We start from the raw sequence: 15304 nt of genomic DNA, 5'->3' as shown, positions 1-15304 counted from the left end.
ACAGTTGATATTGCGGAAGAAACAATAAACTTTTTTCATCTGCCTGAACAGTAAAATCAATTTTATTTGTTTACTTGAGATTATTTGCTTACTTGAGTTATTTTAATGTAAACAGAATATTATATTGATATAAGGTTTTAGGTTTAATTTAATGTGCTGTTTTTCAGCCTGGTGTGTGGGGAAATGAAGGTGGTCAAGTGTAGCGAAATTATTTCCTCATCAAACTATTTATTTCATATGGTTAATGGAATTATTCAAGATCGGATCAAGAGAAAGCTTATATAAATAGCATATGAAACAACTAGCTCAAGTTCTTGGAAGGTCCTTCTTTCTCAATCTCAATGCCTAATTTGCTTCTTTTTTCTTTCCTCCTGTTTTGATTTTTGAGTTTTCTGCTAACTATGTAGTGAGGAAGAGGCTAAGAAGAAGATATACTCTGTTTCCACTACTTGGCGCCCTCATTTCCGAAGAGCTTTCTTACAAAGTTAAAGGTAGGTTTTACCGCTACGTTTTTTCTTATTCCTCTTCCCATCAATTCTTGTCTTTCATTAATGTCGATGCTTATTAGATTTGTTTTCATTGCTTGCATGTGTTAAATTCTGATTTTCAAAGCATTTTTGATATCACAATTGCTTTGTATTTAAAAGACTCCTCAACACTCTTATTTCTTGATGAACCAACAAGTGGACTTGACACTGTTGCCTCTTACTATGTCATGAAAAGAATTAAATCCCTTGATCATAAATATGCCATTCAAAGGACAGTTATTTCATCAATCCATCAGCCTAGTGCTGAAGTTTTTCAATTCCTTGATAATCTCTGTTTGCTCTCTGCTGGCGAAGCTTGAAGCGAAGCTCGGAATGATAGTTAACTCCGTTGGTAACTTCTTCTCTAGCAAAGACCAGCTTCTCCACTAACTGAATCAAATCGAATCAAATACTTTATATATAAGGTTGCATAGATCTTCAATCTTTTGATCTATTCGCACTCCACTAACCAGGTTAGCCCTAACTCCATCCCTTGTTTCTCTCACTAATTTTTCATTCCAAACGCGTTATTGTGCAGTGTCTTGCTCTGGACTCGAAATTCGGTTTGAAACAGTGCCGATTAGTGGTTAATTGCTATCAATTTTGTATAGTTGAACATATCTCGAGAAAAATCGTCTAATTTTCTAAATATGAGAAGTTAAAGAGGGCCAAATATAATTAGAATGCTTAGAAAAAGTAGTTCTTGTTTTTTTAAGACTCTTAGGGTTTTCTGAATTCAGCATTGTGAAATTGTGATCCTTTGATTCTGCCATTACTGTTATGCTGGGCGAGCTAGTTAATTCATATATAAATTCGATTCACAATATTTAGATATTTTGGTCAGCTTCTGGAAACGAAAGCCTATATAAGGAACCAGCTCCAAATTGCTATAGCATGTTTATATTCATTCTAGTTTAGCAGTAGTATAGTAGTGACGTGAACTTCTGCTAGTAAAACTGTAAACACTGAATGAAGAATGATCGGACTCTTCAGATTGAACTTATTATATTTAGATGCAATGAATTTGAATTATTATATTCTTTGGTTTGTTTAGAAGGGTTTCCTAACAATTTGAAGAGCCCTAATCCTACTTTCTAGTTGTAATGATGCTTTCTTTCACGCAGATTTGAAGAGCCCAAATTTTTTAAAAGATATTTATCCAATTAGTGGGTAGAAGAGAAGACTGGTGGTCGAATAACTGCATCCACTGTTGCTTCTATTTCCATTGAACTTTTTGTTCCTCTATTGATACAGAACTTCCCAATTCTGCTTCAAATTTGAGTGATCAATTAATCGATCCTCTGTTTTCGTTTTTTTCACCCTCCAGGTTGGAATTGAAATGCAGAGATTAAAAAAGAAAAGAAATTAAAAAAGGATCTAAAATCATGAACTGATTAAAGAGGAAAAGAGAGAGGGCAAAGAGGACCAAAGCTGAAGATTTTGATGCTGAAGAGAGTGAGCTGATTAAAGAGGAAAATGAACAAGAGGAAGAAGTTTTTGATCAAGTTAGTTGTTTAAATTCGTTTTTAAAAAATCTGAGTTATGTTGATTGCTGGGCTACTGTCTTTGTATTATGATAGTCATCCTTTCAAAACATTTATGTAATGGCATATGATATTGTAATGGCATATGATAATCAAGTTAGTCATCCTTTCAAAACATTTATGTGTCCCAGATAATGAAATGGCATATGATAATGCTGTTTCAGCTCTGGGAAAAATTTGCCAATCTCATCGGGATAGTATTGATTTTGCCCAGGTCTTTACATTTTTTCTGTTAATGGTTACTCTTATTGTTTGGTTTGTTCATCAACATCTTGCCTTATCATGGTCTAATCTCTGTGGAGGCTGAGTTTTTTAATTGTCAGGTTGAGATGGCATATGCTTATTTAATCTTTTTGCAATCTTTTGTTATGTTTACAGGTGATTCCTGCATGGTTGAACTATTTGCCAATAGAAGGTGATTTGATTGAGGCCAAAGTTGTCCATGATCAACTTTGTTCCATGGTTGAAAGGTAAGGAACTCAAATTTTCCTTTTTAGTTTTCTAATGCAGTCCCGCATTTACTCTTTTTGTTCTAATTCTTATTTTTGTTTACCTGTAGGTCTGACAGTGAGCTTTTGGGTCCAAACAATTAGTACCTTCCTAAAATAGTTTCAGTTTTTGTTGAGGTTAGTTTTCATCAAGCATTTTCTGCTTTGATGTTCCAATGCATATTTGATTTGATTTAATTTGATTTTCTATTTAATGTTGCCCATTTTATGCGATGTAGGTTTTGTGTGCTGGAAAGGACCTCGCAACGGAACAAACTGCTGGCCGCATGATTAATCTGCTCAGACAACTTCAACAAACTTTACCGCCTGCAACTCTTGCTTCTAGTTAATGTTGCCCATTTTTTTGGTCATCTCTGCAGCCGCAACAACAACTTGCATTACAATCCATCCTTTCTTCATAGTTTCCATGGTTTTGCTTCCTTGAAGTCTATCCTTTCTTGATAGCGTCACATCTGAGTTTGCTATTGGTGTCTTACACTGCTTGGGGACATGCTTTTTCCGGTTTGGTGGTCTCTCAATTTGTTACCCATTCTTTGCCATAAGATGGTTTCCATCATTCATTCTTGCATGGTGTTTTTATAGCAACATGGCTTCAGTTTTGAGAATGCAGATTCAATTGTGATTGGAAAGGAAACTTTCTGTAGAATGTGTATATTACGAGTGTTAATAGTGCCGTTTAGCCCAAAATAAGAGTAGGCAATTGTGGCTATAGGTATTGGATAATGGTGTTGAAAAATAACATCCAATTTTATAGGTATCGTGTAATGAATATTATGTTTATCTATGTGATTTTTGGCTTTCTTTTTTTTTTTCAATTTACAGTGTATTTGATAGAGTAATTTTAGAAAACAAATCTAAAGTATTTATTTTGTAATGAAAAAAAAAAAAAAAACTCTATTTTACCTTACTGACAGATTTACAGACGAATTTTCTGTCTGTATTCAGAGTGTGGGATGATTTTTCAAGGTTTAAATTACAGACAAAAAATCTGTCGGAAAATCTGTTGCCAATTACCGATGAAAAATCCGTCGGAAAATTTGTCTTTAGTTACAGATGGAAAATCCGTCTGAAAATCCGTCTGTAATTATTGACAAAAAATCCGTCTGAAAGTTCGTCGTCTTCGGGAAATGGATGGAGAATTTACAGAGGGAAAATCCATCGGTAACTGGTAAAAATCCGTCGGTAATTTTCCAACGGAAAAAAATTTGTCGGTAAATAATTTCCAACGAGGCTTTTCCAGAGGGACAAAATCCGTCGGTAATTTTTTCGGTAACCAAAAATTCATCTGTAATAAAGACTAAATCTGTCTGTAAATCTGTCTATATTAATCCATTTTCTAGTTGTGAAAATATCCGCTCATCAATTCGCACATAAATATTTTATTTTATTTACTCCGTAAATATTTTCTATTTCATTATTATTTATCATACAAAATACTATAAATAGGAATTTTAAATTCAAAACATTAGGATTCAGGAATTGGCATATTCACAGTAAGTTTCACTATCTATCACAAATTATATGCATTTGGTCCATTTATATGATTTTCATTAAAATTGCGTAGCTCTAACGACGGACTCGATTATAAGTCTCCAACAGACTCTATCTCATTTTCTTAGTAATCGACAATAAATAAATAAATCTCGGAGTCACCTGAATTGAAGAAACACATCAATAAGCACCTCTCTACAACTAAAGATCTTTTAAGTCTTAAAATTCCATATTCTAACATAAGAAATTAAGAAAAACAGATCAGAAATCATCATTATGATTCTACAAACATGAGAAGCAACCAACTTTTGCATAGTATTTTTTATGCATTTTCATACATCATTTTTGATACGTGACGTGTACTTGAAATGTGCCACGCTGGATCCTCTACATGTATGGATGGTTTCATAGTATTAGTCTCGATTCAAATTCTAAAAGTAGAAAGGTGTTTTTTTAAGGGTATACATTAAAATTATAAATTAAATTTTTTTATAGAAATATAAAAATTTAAGTTTTTAATATATTTATTCTATATTTATTAAAAAATTAATTTTTTAATAATAAATTTATCATATACCCTAAAGATATATATCAGTTACATTCTTTTTTTAATAAGAAATAAAAGAGTTAGGATAATATTAAGGATATAATCACTTGTTATCTCTTTCGGTTTGAAAGTAGCAGTTTCATGATAAATAAATAACAATAACATGCATACCATTCGAATCATTCGTTACTAGACAAAATCTTAGTCCTTCAACATCAATCCTCTTTTTTTTTTTTGAAAGCAAATAGCTCAACACAATAGCAGTGGAGCACCAGAGGTTACCCAAGTCTCAAAAAACAAACCTAAAAAGTAAAAACAAAAACCAAACTAAAACCGTTCCCATGTCATCTCCGGCATAGCCATCAACAACTAAAGGGATCACCACCGCTCCACTCGTTAGCACTATTTGAAGACATGTTGATAATTTCTTCAATAACATGCATGCCACTCGAATAAACTAAGGTGCGTTTGGACCACTAAAAAAAGTTTAATTTCTTATGCACGGTTCATTGTAGAATGACAATTAGTTAATAAATTTTAAATATTAATCAAATCATATACAATAGAGTAAATATTCATCTCGATCCCAAATAATTTTTTTGAAAGACCATGAGGTTCCCTCAAAAAAAAAAATTTAGATGATCCTTGAACTTTAATCTCGTGAGATCGGTTAGCCCCTACATCAATTATTTCTCTCTTTGGGGTTAATGAAACATGCTTATATGGCACATTAATATGATAATCTGAATATTAAGTGCTAGCTTGGAATGCTCATCCAATCCGACCCTTGTTAATTTTATAAAAACAACGTCTTTCTCTCTTTTTAAAAGAGAAGAACATGAATAGCCCTATTGTTTAACCCTAATGTTATTGTCACTTTCTCCTTGTGTAGCCACCATTCCTACCATCATGAGTCGTGGAGACCATTTTTCAGAAACTAGGAATCACATTCTGCATGATTATAGTTTTGGCAGAGATAGTAGGAGCTGCACTTTTTCTTTTGGAGTGTTGGACAGCCAAAAAAGAAAAAATTCATCTCTCCCAAATGTCATTATGGCAGCTAGACAATTTTTTTTCAATCTTGTACAAAACTTAATCCAGATAGATTTTTTCTAGAATGTCCTAATTACAATGTAAGTAATGATTCATATTTTTTGCGGGAATTTGATTTTTTTTGTATATTTTCTAATCTTTGTAAATTACATTGTAAGTATTTCAAGTGGCTAGATATTTTAATTGAAGAAAATATTGATGAGGACATTACTTGTCGAAATACTCTTTTCATAGAAAGGAGATTGAAGGAACTAGATTATATAGTAAAAGAATTAGACATGGAAGTAAATCTGAAAATTCAGAATGAGATTGGATCCCAAGATGGTTGATAACAAATATTTTCGGATTGTGGTTTTGAGTATGATTAATATCCTGGTTGTGCTAGCCTTCGAGACATGTCTTAAATAGATGATGTAAGACTATGTTAGGTATATTGTGGTTATTTATTTTGATATGTAATCCTTTTGAATGTAACCAAACCTATGTAAGATTATATTATGCTAATGAATCTTGTATTAGTTGTATTTTTTATTGTCAACTTACTATGAATTTATTTAATGTTGAATGAGACTGGATTACACTTCAACTATATTAGTGCATCAATGTATGAAAATACAATAACAAAGTAATTGTGAGTTCAATTCAAAATATTTGTTTCATTAATCTAAAATAAGATGGTACAATATGATTCGGATATGTTCAATAAAATAGTAGCAAATAATGTAACTATAAGTACAATCCAAAAGAGTACCATAATATATCTTAATTTATCTAATCAAAAGTAAGTAATTATTTGTGTAGTATCAAAATACACATGACTCTAATATGCTAATTTTCTAATATATAGATAAGCTCATAAGTTTATAATTACTAAAGTTAACTAACAGGGTACTAAACAAAAAGTATCTTCAGCAGGAACTTGCTCTTTTTTCATTGTTTGCTCTTTATTAATCAATATCCTTAAATCTTTCTTGGCTTGGCGGCCTAAACCTAGGTGTTGGCATGAAAGTAAACATGCTTGCAAATGTCTCTAAGCTAGTTACTTTAAGTGTCTCTAAATTATTTTTAGTTGATGGTACAGGAGGCCTTACAATAGGTTGCTTCATTCTAAGCCCAATAGAAGGAGGTGGTATTGGACCAGCAGGATGTGGTGGTATTAGTTGAGCAGCCTGCATAAGATAAATAACAATTTCAGTCTAATAAAACAAAAAATAACAGTCATTGTCACAAGTATTCTATCCTATACTTACTGGTTCATCATTTTATGATGCATATTGAGATAAATTTATTGCCAATTTAGATTTCTAGGTGCACCTTTGCAAGTCTTGTAATAATGTTCTTTCTTGCCACACTTACTACAAGTTACTTGGCATGACTTCCTAACTTTGTTGCCAATCACCATTTCGATTGGATCTTTTATTCTTCTAATTTTTGGCCGGCCAACTGGACGTACGATGGTCGAAGGGAGGGTTCCTGTACAACCTGTGAGGATCCAATACTCCTCACCGTTCACCGGTTGAATCACATAGGAGTATGTAGCTCTAACAACATCCATGGTTAGTGACTTATGTACAAAGTTCTTTGATTTGTATCCCATGTTTTTCAATCTAAAAATTGCAGTAACTGCATGCTTGCATAGAAGGCCTTCATAATTTTAGACAAAACAAAGTCCTAAGCGAATAGATTAATATATTAGATATAACTGACATAATTAATAATAGCATTATATACACAAAATTACTTATGAGTTGCCACACATTATATGTACAAGTGTGCTCTTTGATATTTACACAAAGCTTGTTGGAATTTCTTTGAACTTCATAAATAGCTTTGTCAATATCTTCACTCCACACTGCATTTCTCTTGTTGCTTTCAAGCATAATAACTTGTTCGAACTTGATTGGAACCAAAATCTCTCTCACATGTATGCCTGTTTACAAAGGTCTTGATTTGATAACAACGATCTCTAGAATTATATGAAGTATAAATCAGCCATGGACACCCTTTTGTAGCACACTTGGCTCTAATTCTTTCGGGTTCATTCCTAATGTATTGACATTCCTTTTTCTCATAGACAAAATAATCCTTCAAACAATTCTTGAACTCAACCATCGTGTTAAATTTCATACGAAACACAAAATACACTTCTCCATAGTCATAACCAGTTTTGTGCTCCAGTCATTCGTTTCTATTACCACCCTCATTATATGATGAAACAAGTGAGACAAATGCTTCACTTTCATACACATACGCCTTATCTTCTTCAGAATCAACCTCTTCTATATTGAGCTCAACAACCTTAGTATGGGTTGGTCCACTTCTATCTTGTCCAGCATCAGGTTGGATTTTACCACCACCAAGCCCACTACTTTTTCCACCTTTATTAGGTCTTGAACTAGCTCTAACATCACGTCACCACTTGGACTAAAGTTGGGCATAGCATGCTTCTTTCTCTTGTCAGCATACTTCTTTGGCACAACTTTTTTTTGCCAATGTTCACACTGGTCTATTACCACAATCTTCCCACAGCTCACAATCATCTTTCTCCTTTGCTAAATTTTCAACTTTCTTTTTCTTTGTAAATTTTCTCACATTGACTCTATCTTTATCACCATCAGTGTCACTTTTCTCAATCTACCCATCTGGAGGAGGTTGGTATGCCTCATCCTCAACACACTTGTAACTATCATCAGATGGGGATGAGAAAGAAAAATCACTAATTGCAGCCACATCCTAGCCTATATCCTCTTGAGCATAACAAGGCAACCCAACTGGGTGCTCAAAGTACAAATTAAAATCCACACAATCATTCGTTAGTGATGCGTGAGCATCTTTCCTATCTTTTCCTAGTGAATTTGTATTTGAATTGCTAAGTTTAATCAAGATTTAATATATTTTAGCCATTATGAATGCTACTTTGAGTTGTGTGCAATGCTGCCACCTCCACGCCAAACTTGGCTTCTCCCAAGTTTGGCGCCAACTCCATTATCCAAGAAGAGCGTTCAGTCTCCTCGACGCCAAACTTGAAGTTCTTCAAGTTCGGTGCCAGCATGAAGCTTCCAAGGGACATTTGCGTACAACATCCCATGCCAAACTTGACGATTATCAAGTTTGGCGCCACAAGCCAAGAAGTAAAGTGAACATGCTGCCTAGTCCACACCGAACTTGACTCCCTTCAAGTTCGGCGCCAACCTTCAACTCACAAGTGGTCCCCAATTCGTCTACACAAGGCTACGAGAAGCAATTAATAAATTTTGATTAAACTTTATTTCTTTTAAAATTAGGAAAATATATTATTTAGTTTTTTAGGAAATATATTTTACATTAATTAGGATTAGATATAAAAGGGAAAAGAATCAGCCATTCGGGCTCTTCTCTTCTCTTCTACCTCATTCCGCAATTTACAGTTTTTAGAATCCTAGTTTTCTCTATGAACCATGAGCAACTAAACCTCCACTGTTAAGGTTAGGAGCTCTGTCTATTGTATGAATTGATACTATTATTTTTCTATTTTAATTCATATACTGATTTCTATTTCAAGAAATGTTTTTGTTCTTTATCTTATGAATCTGGGTGGAATGGAAGTATGACCCTTGTTCTAATTGAGTTCTTGTATAACTTGAAAAAGCTCTTTACTTGAACAACAACTTGAAAATAATTTCTCCTAAATTTCTAATTATCTGGACTTAACGGGATACGTGACATATAATCCTCTTATATTTGGGTAATTAGGTTTTCTGTGGCATATAAACTAGAATTGAACTTCACCCTCTAATTGGAATTAAGTGACCAAGGAATTGGCAGTTGATGAAGGTTGGAGGAGACTAAAAAGGTCTAAGGAAATAGGGTTTAGTCATATAAGTTTGCCATGAATTGAATCTTGCATGATTAAAATAGTTAATAAGAAAAGTCCATCCGGAAGATAGGTATCTCTGAAACCTTAACTGTTTTCTCCATCTATATTTCACCTCAATTTACTGCTTGTTTTCTGATTCTCTGAATTACTGTTTGATGCATTTGAACTCTCAACATTCTTTTCTATTTGTCTAACTAAGTGAATCACTTAACCATTGTTGCTTAGTCCATCAATCCTCATGGGATTGACCCTCATTCACTTGAGGTACTACTTGGTACGACCCGGTGTACTTGCCGGTTAGTTTGTGGTTCTAAATTCTGCACCAAGTTTTTGGCGCTGTTGCCGGGGATTGACTGTGATTGACAACTATTAGTTATTTGATTGCTTAGATTAGGAATTTTAGCTTTAAATTTATTTAATTTTGCACCTTAAATTTTTGAATTTTTCTTGCTTTATTTTTCCTTAATTTTTGAAATTAAGTTTGGTGTCCCCTAGTTATTTTTTATTCTAATTTCTCCTATTTATTTTTCTAAAAATTTTCGAAATTTTTGTCCTAATTTCAATAGTAATTTTCGAATTTTAGTATTCAGTTTATTTAGTATTTTTATTTTATTATTTTACACAAGTTACCTCACTAGAAATTCTCTACACTCTGACGTAGAGAATCCCATCTTTTCTTGTCTTTTGTCTATTTATGAGCAGGAACAGGGACAAAAAACCTCTATTAGATTTTGATCCTAAACATGAAAGGACTTTGAGGCGGCATTTGCAACAAGCAGGACTTTACAAGGCTGCAGAGTCCACCATGGATCATAATCATGCTGCTAATGCCAATATGACAAATCTGAATGGGAATGAGCAACCTAGAAGAGTTCTTGGCTCTTACACTCCTCCTAATGCAGATCTTTATGGCAAAAGTATTGTGGTGCCTCCTATAGATGCAAACAACTTTGTGCTGAAGCCACAGCTAGTTACTCTCGTGCAACAAAACTGTCAGTATCATGGACTCCCTCAGGAAGATCCAAATCAGTTTATTTCTGATTTTCTGTAGATTTGTGATACTGTGAAAACTAATGGAGTGAACCCTGAGGTGTACAAACTCATGCTCTTCCCATTTGCTGTGAAGGATAGAGCAAAGCTGTGGTTAGATTCTCAACCCAATGAGAGTCTGGATACTTGGGATAAGGTTGTCACTGAATTTCTGACTAAATTTTTCCCACCTCAAAAGCTGACTAAGCTAAGGGTGGAGGTTTAGACCTTCAGACAGAAAGATGGTGAGACCTTTTATGAAGCTTGGGAGATATTCAAGCTACTGACTAGGCAATACCCTCCAAACATGTTCTCTAGATGGACTCAGCTGGATATTTTTTGAGGACTTGTGTGAAATGTCCAAGATGTGCTTAGATAATTCTATAGGTGGTTCTTTGCACATGAAGAAGACACCAGAGGAGACTACTGAGCTTATTGAGTTGGTTGCTTGATGAGCGGATAATTTATACGCTTTTTGGCATTGTTTTTAGTAAGATCTAGTTACTTTTAGGGATGTTTTCATTAGTTTTTATGTTAAATTCACATTTCTGGACTTTACTATGAGTTTGTATGTTTTTCTATGATTTCAGGTATTTTCTGGCTGAAATTGAGGGACTTGAGCCAAAATCAGATTCAGAGGTTGAAGAAGGACTACTGATGCTGTTGGATTCTGACCTTCCTGCACTTAAAATGGATTTTCTGGAGCTACAGAACTCAAAATGGCGCGCTTCTAATTGCGTTAGAAAGTAGACATCCAGGGATTTCTAGAAATGTATAATAGTCCATACTTTGCCCAAGTTTAGATGATGCAAACTGGCTTTCAACGCCAGTTCTCTGCCCAATTCTGGCGTCCAGCGCCAGAAACAAGCTGCAAAGTGGAGTTCAATGCCCAAACTGGCACGAAAGCTGGCGTTCAACTCCAAGAAGGACCTCTACACGTGCAACACTCAAAGCTCAGCCCAAGCACACTCCAAGTGGTCCCCAGAAGTGGATTTATGCATCAATTACTTACTTCTATAAACCCTAGTAGCTAGTTTATTATAAATAGGACCTTTTACTATTGTATTAGACATCTTTTGATTAGTTGTATCGAAGTTGTGACAAATTATGAATTGATATTAGAGCACCAAGTTTTTGGAGCCATTACCAGAGATCACAATTTCGTGCACCAAGTTTTTGGCGCCGTTGCCGGGGAATCAATTTCGAATAATAATTCACAACCTGAGTAACAATTTCGCATACCAAGTTTTTGGCGCCGTTGCCGGGGATTGTTCGAGTTTGGACAACTGACGGTTCATCTTGTTGCTCAGATTGGGTAACTTTATTTTCGTTTTCTTTTCAAAAAGTTTTCACAAATTTTTCAAAAATCTCTCAAAAATTTTCTCCTTTGTTTTCGAAAAAAAAAATTTTAAAAAAATGTTTTCAAAAATATATTTTTCTTCAGAATTTTTAAGAATGAATTCTAGTGTTTCATAAAGCATGTTGAAGCCTAGCTGGCTGTAAAGCCACGACTGTAGGGCATGTTAGGCGTGTCATGTCTAAGTTACATACTAAAGCTTGGCTGGCTATTAAGCCATGCCTGACCCTTTGATTGGAGCTTTAGACTAAAGAGCATAAGATTCCTAGAATTCATATTAAAAATTTTAGAATCCTTATTTTTCTTTTCCAAAATGATTTTCGAAAAAATTAAAAGAAAATACAAAAAAATCATAAAATCATAAAAATCAAAAAAATATTTTTTGTGTTTCTTGTTTGAGTCATGTGTCATGTTATAAGTTTGGTGTCAATTGCATACTCATCTTGCATTTTTTTTTCGAAAATTTTCATGCATTCATAGTGTTCTTCATGATCTTCAAGTTGTTCTTGGTAAGTCTTCTTGTTTGATCTTTACATTTGCATGGTTTGTGTCTTTTCTTGTTTTTCATATGCATTCTTGGATTCTTAGTGTCTAAGCATTAAAGAATTCTAAGTTTGGTGTCTTGCATGTTTTCTTTGCATTAAAAATTTTTCAAAAATATGTTCTTGATATTCATCATGATCTTCATGGTGTTCTTGGTGTTCATCTTGACATTCATAGCATTCTTGCATACATTCATTGTTTTGATCCATAACTTTCATGCATTGCATCATTTTTCTTGTTTTTCTCTCTCATCATAAATATTCAAAAAAATAAAAAAAATATCTTCCCCTTTTTCTATCTTAAAATTTCGAAAATTAGATTTGACTTTTTTCAAAAATTTTTAAAATCTAGTTGTTTTTATGAGTCAAATCAAATTTTCAATTTAAAAAAATCTTATCTTTTTCAAAACCTTTTTCAAAAATCAAATCTTTTTTCAATTTTTTAGTTATTTTCGAAAATCTCAAAAATATTTTTCAAAAATATTTTTCTTAATTTTACATCATATTTTCGAAAATAACATCATCAATTAATGTTTTGATTCAAAAATTTCAAGTTTGTTACTTACTTGTTAAGAAAGATTCAAACTTTAAGTTCTAGAATCATATCTTGTGATTTCTTGTGAATCAAGTCATTAATTGAGATTTTAAAAATCAAATCTTTTTCAAAAAAACTAATTTCTATCATATCTTTTCAAAAATATCTTCTCATCTTAACTTTTTCAAAAATTTGATTTCAAAATATCTTTTCTAACTCCCTAACTTCTTATCTTTTCAAAATTTGTTTCAACTAATTAACTAACTTTTTGTTTGTTTCCTACCTTTTTCAAAACTACCTGACTAACTCTCTCTCTAATTTTCGAAAATATCTCCCCTCTTTTTCAAAAATTTCTTTTTTTTATTAACTAATTATTTTAATTTTTGATTTTAATTTTCGATAATTACTAACTTTTTTTCAAAAACTATTTTCAAAAATCACTAACTCTTTTTCAAAAATAATTTTCAAAAATCCTCTCCTTCTATCATCTTATTCTATTTATTTATTCATCTACTAACATCTCTTCCTCACATCACTCACCAAATTCGAACCCCCTCTTCTATCTGTGTTTGAATTGTTTTCTTCTTTTCTTCTTCTACTAACAATAAGGAACCTCTTTACTGTGACATAGAGGATTCCTCTTCTTTTCTTTTTCTCTTCTCTTTCTTATGAGCAGGGACAAAGAAAAAGGCATTCTTGTTGAAGCTGATCCAGAACCTGAAAGGACTCTGAAGAGAAAACTAAGAGAAGCTAAATTACAACAATCCAGAGACAACCTTATTGAAAATTTCGAACAAGTAAAGGAGATGGCAGCCGAACCCAACAACAATAATGCAAGGAGAATGCTTGGTGACTTTACTGCACCAAATTCCAATTTACATGGAAGAAGCATCTCCATCCCTGCTATTGGAGCAAACAATTTTGAGCTGAAACCTCAGCTAGTTTCTCTGATGCAGCAGAACTGCAAGTTTCATGGACTTCCATCTGAAGATCCTTTTCAGTTCCTAACTGAATTCTTGCAGATCTGTGATATTGTTAAGACTAATGGAGTAGATCCTGAAGTCTACAGGCTCATGCTTTTCCCTTTTGCTGTAAGAGACAGAGCTAGAGTGTGGTTGGACTCTCAACCCAGAGATAGCCTGAACTCTTGGGATAAGCTGGTCACGACTTTCTTAGCCAATTTCTTTCCTCCTCAAAAGCTGAGCAAGCTTAGAGTGGATGTTCAGACCTTCAGACAGAAGGAAGGTGAATTCCTCTATGAAGCTTGGGAAAGATACAAGCAGCTGACCAAAAAATGTCCTTCTGACATGCTTTCAGAATGGAGCATCCTGGATATATTCTATGATGGTTTATTTGAGCTATCAAAGATGTCATTGGATACTTCTGCAGGTGGATCCATTCACCTAAAGAAAACGCCTGCAGAAGCTCAAGAACTCATTGACATGGTTGCTAATAACCAGTTTATGTACACTTCTGAGAGGAATCCTGTGAGTAATGGGACGCCTATGAAGAAGGGAGTTCTTGAAATTGATACTCTGAATGCCATATTGGCTCAGAATAAAATATTGACTCAGCAAGTCAATATGATTTTTCAGAGTCTGAATGGAATGCAAGCTGCATCCAATAGTACTCAAGAGGCATCTTCTGAGGAAGAAGCTTATGATCCTGAGAACCCTACAATAGCAGAGTTAAAATACATGGGTGAACCATCATGGAGAAATCACCCAAATCTCTCATGGAAGGATCAAAAGCCTCAACAAGGCTTTAATAATGGTAGATTAGCAATAGCAAGCCTTTTCCATCATCCACTCAGCAACAGACAGAGAATTCTGAGCAGAATCCATCTAGCTTAGTAAATTTAGTCTCTGATCTATCTAAGGCCACTGTGAGTTTCATGAATGAAACAAGGTCTTCCATTAGAAATTTGGAAGCACAAGTGGGCCAGCTGAGTAAAAAGATCACTGAAATCCCTCCTAGTACTCTCCCAAGCAATACAGAAGAGAATCCAAAAGGAGAGTGCAAGGCCATTGAATTAATCACCATGGCCGAACCTGTAAAGGAAGGAGAGGACGTGAATCCCAAGGAGGAAGACCTCCTCGGACGTCCAGTGATCAATAAGGAGCTTCCTTCTAAGGAACCAAAGGACTCTGAGGCTCAATTAGAGACCATAGAGATTCCATTGAACCTCCTTATGCCATTTATGAGCTCTGATGAGTACTCATCTTTTGAAAAGAATGAGGATGTTACTGAAGAGCAAGCTGCCAAGTTCCTTGGTGCAATCATGAAGCTAAATGCCAAATTATTTGGTATTGAA

General features: G+C 34.0%; 1 long non-coding RNA gene and 2 other non-coding genes across 3 annotated transcripts; 1 reads left to right on the top strand and 2 right to left on the bottom strand.

Moving 5' to 3' along the window:
- The first annotated feature begins 231 nt into the window (after window positions 1-231).
- Window positions 232-684, top strand: LOC112724054 (uncharacterized). Its single transcript, XR_003163285.3, has 3 exons — window positions 232-321; window positions 408-491; window positions 613-684. It is a non-coding gene; the product is annotated as an uncharacterized lncRNA (long non-coding RNA).
- A 10077-nt stretch (window positions 685-10761) lies between these two features.
- On the bottom strand, window positions 10762-10868 carry LOC112724782 (small nucleolar RNA R71). The gene has a single exon (XR_003163928.1). It is a non-coding gene; the product is annotated as a small nucleolar RNA R71 (small nucleolar RNA).
- A 3327-nt stretch (window positions 10869-14195) lies between these two features.
- LOC112724973 (small nucleolar RNA R71) lies at window positions 14196-14303 on the bottom strand. The gene has a single exon (XR_003164109.1). It is a non-coding gene; the product is annotated as a small nucleolar RNA R71 (small nucleolar RNA).
- Window positions 14304-15304: the final 1001 nt, after the last annotated feature.

Source organism: Arachis hypogaea, chromosome 11 (assembly GCF_003086295.3).
Source record: "Arachis hypogaea cultivar Tifrunner chromosome 11, arahy.Tifrunner.gnm2.J5K5, whole genome shotgun sequence".
NCBI classification, from domain to species: Eukaryota; Viridiplantae; Streptophyta; class Magnoliopsida; order Fabales; family Fabaceae; genus Arachis; species Arachis hypogaea.
This window is presented reverse-complemented; position numbering and strand designations above follow the sequence as displayed.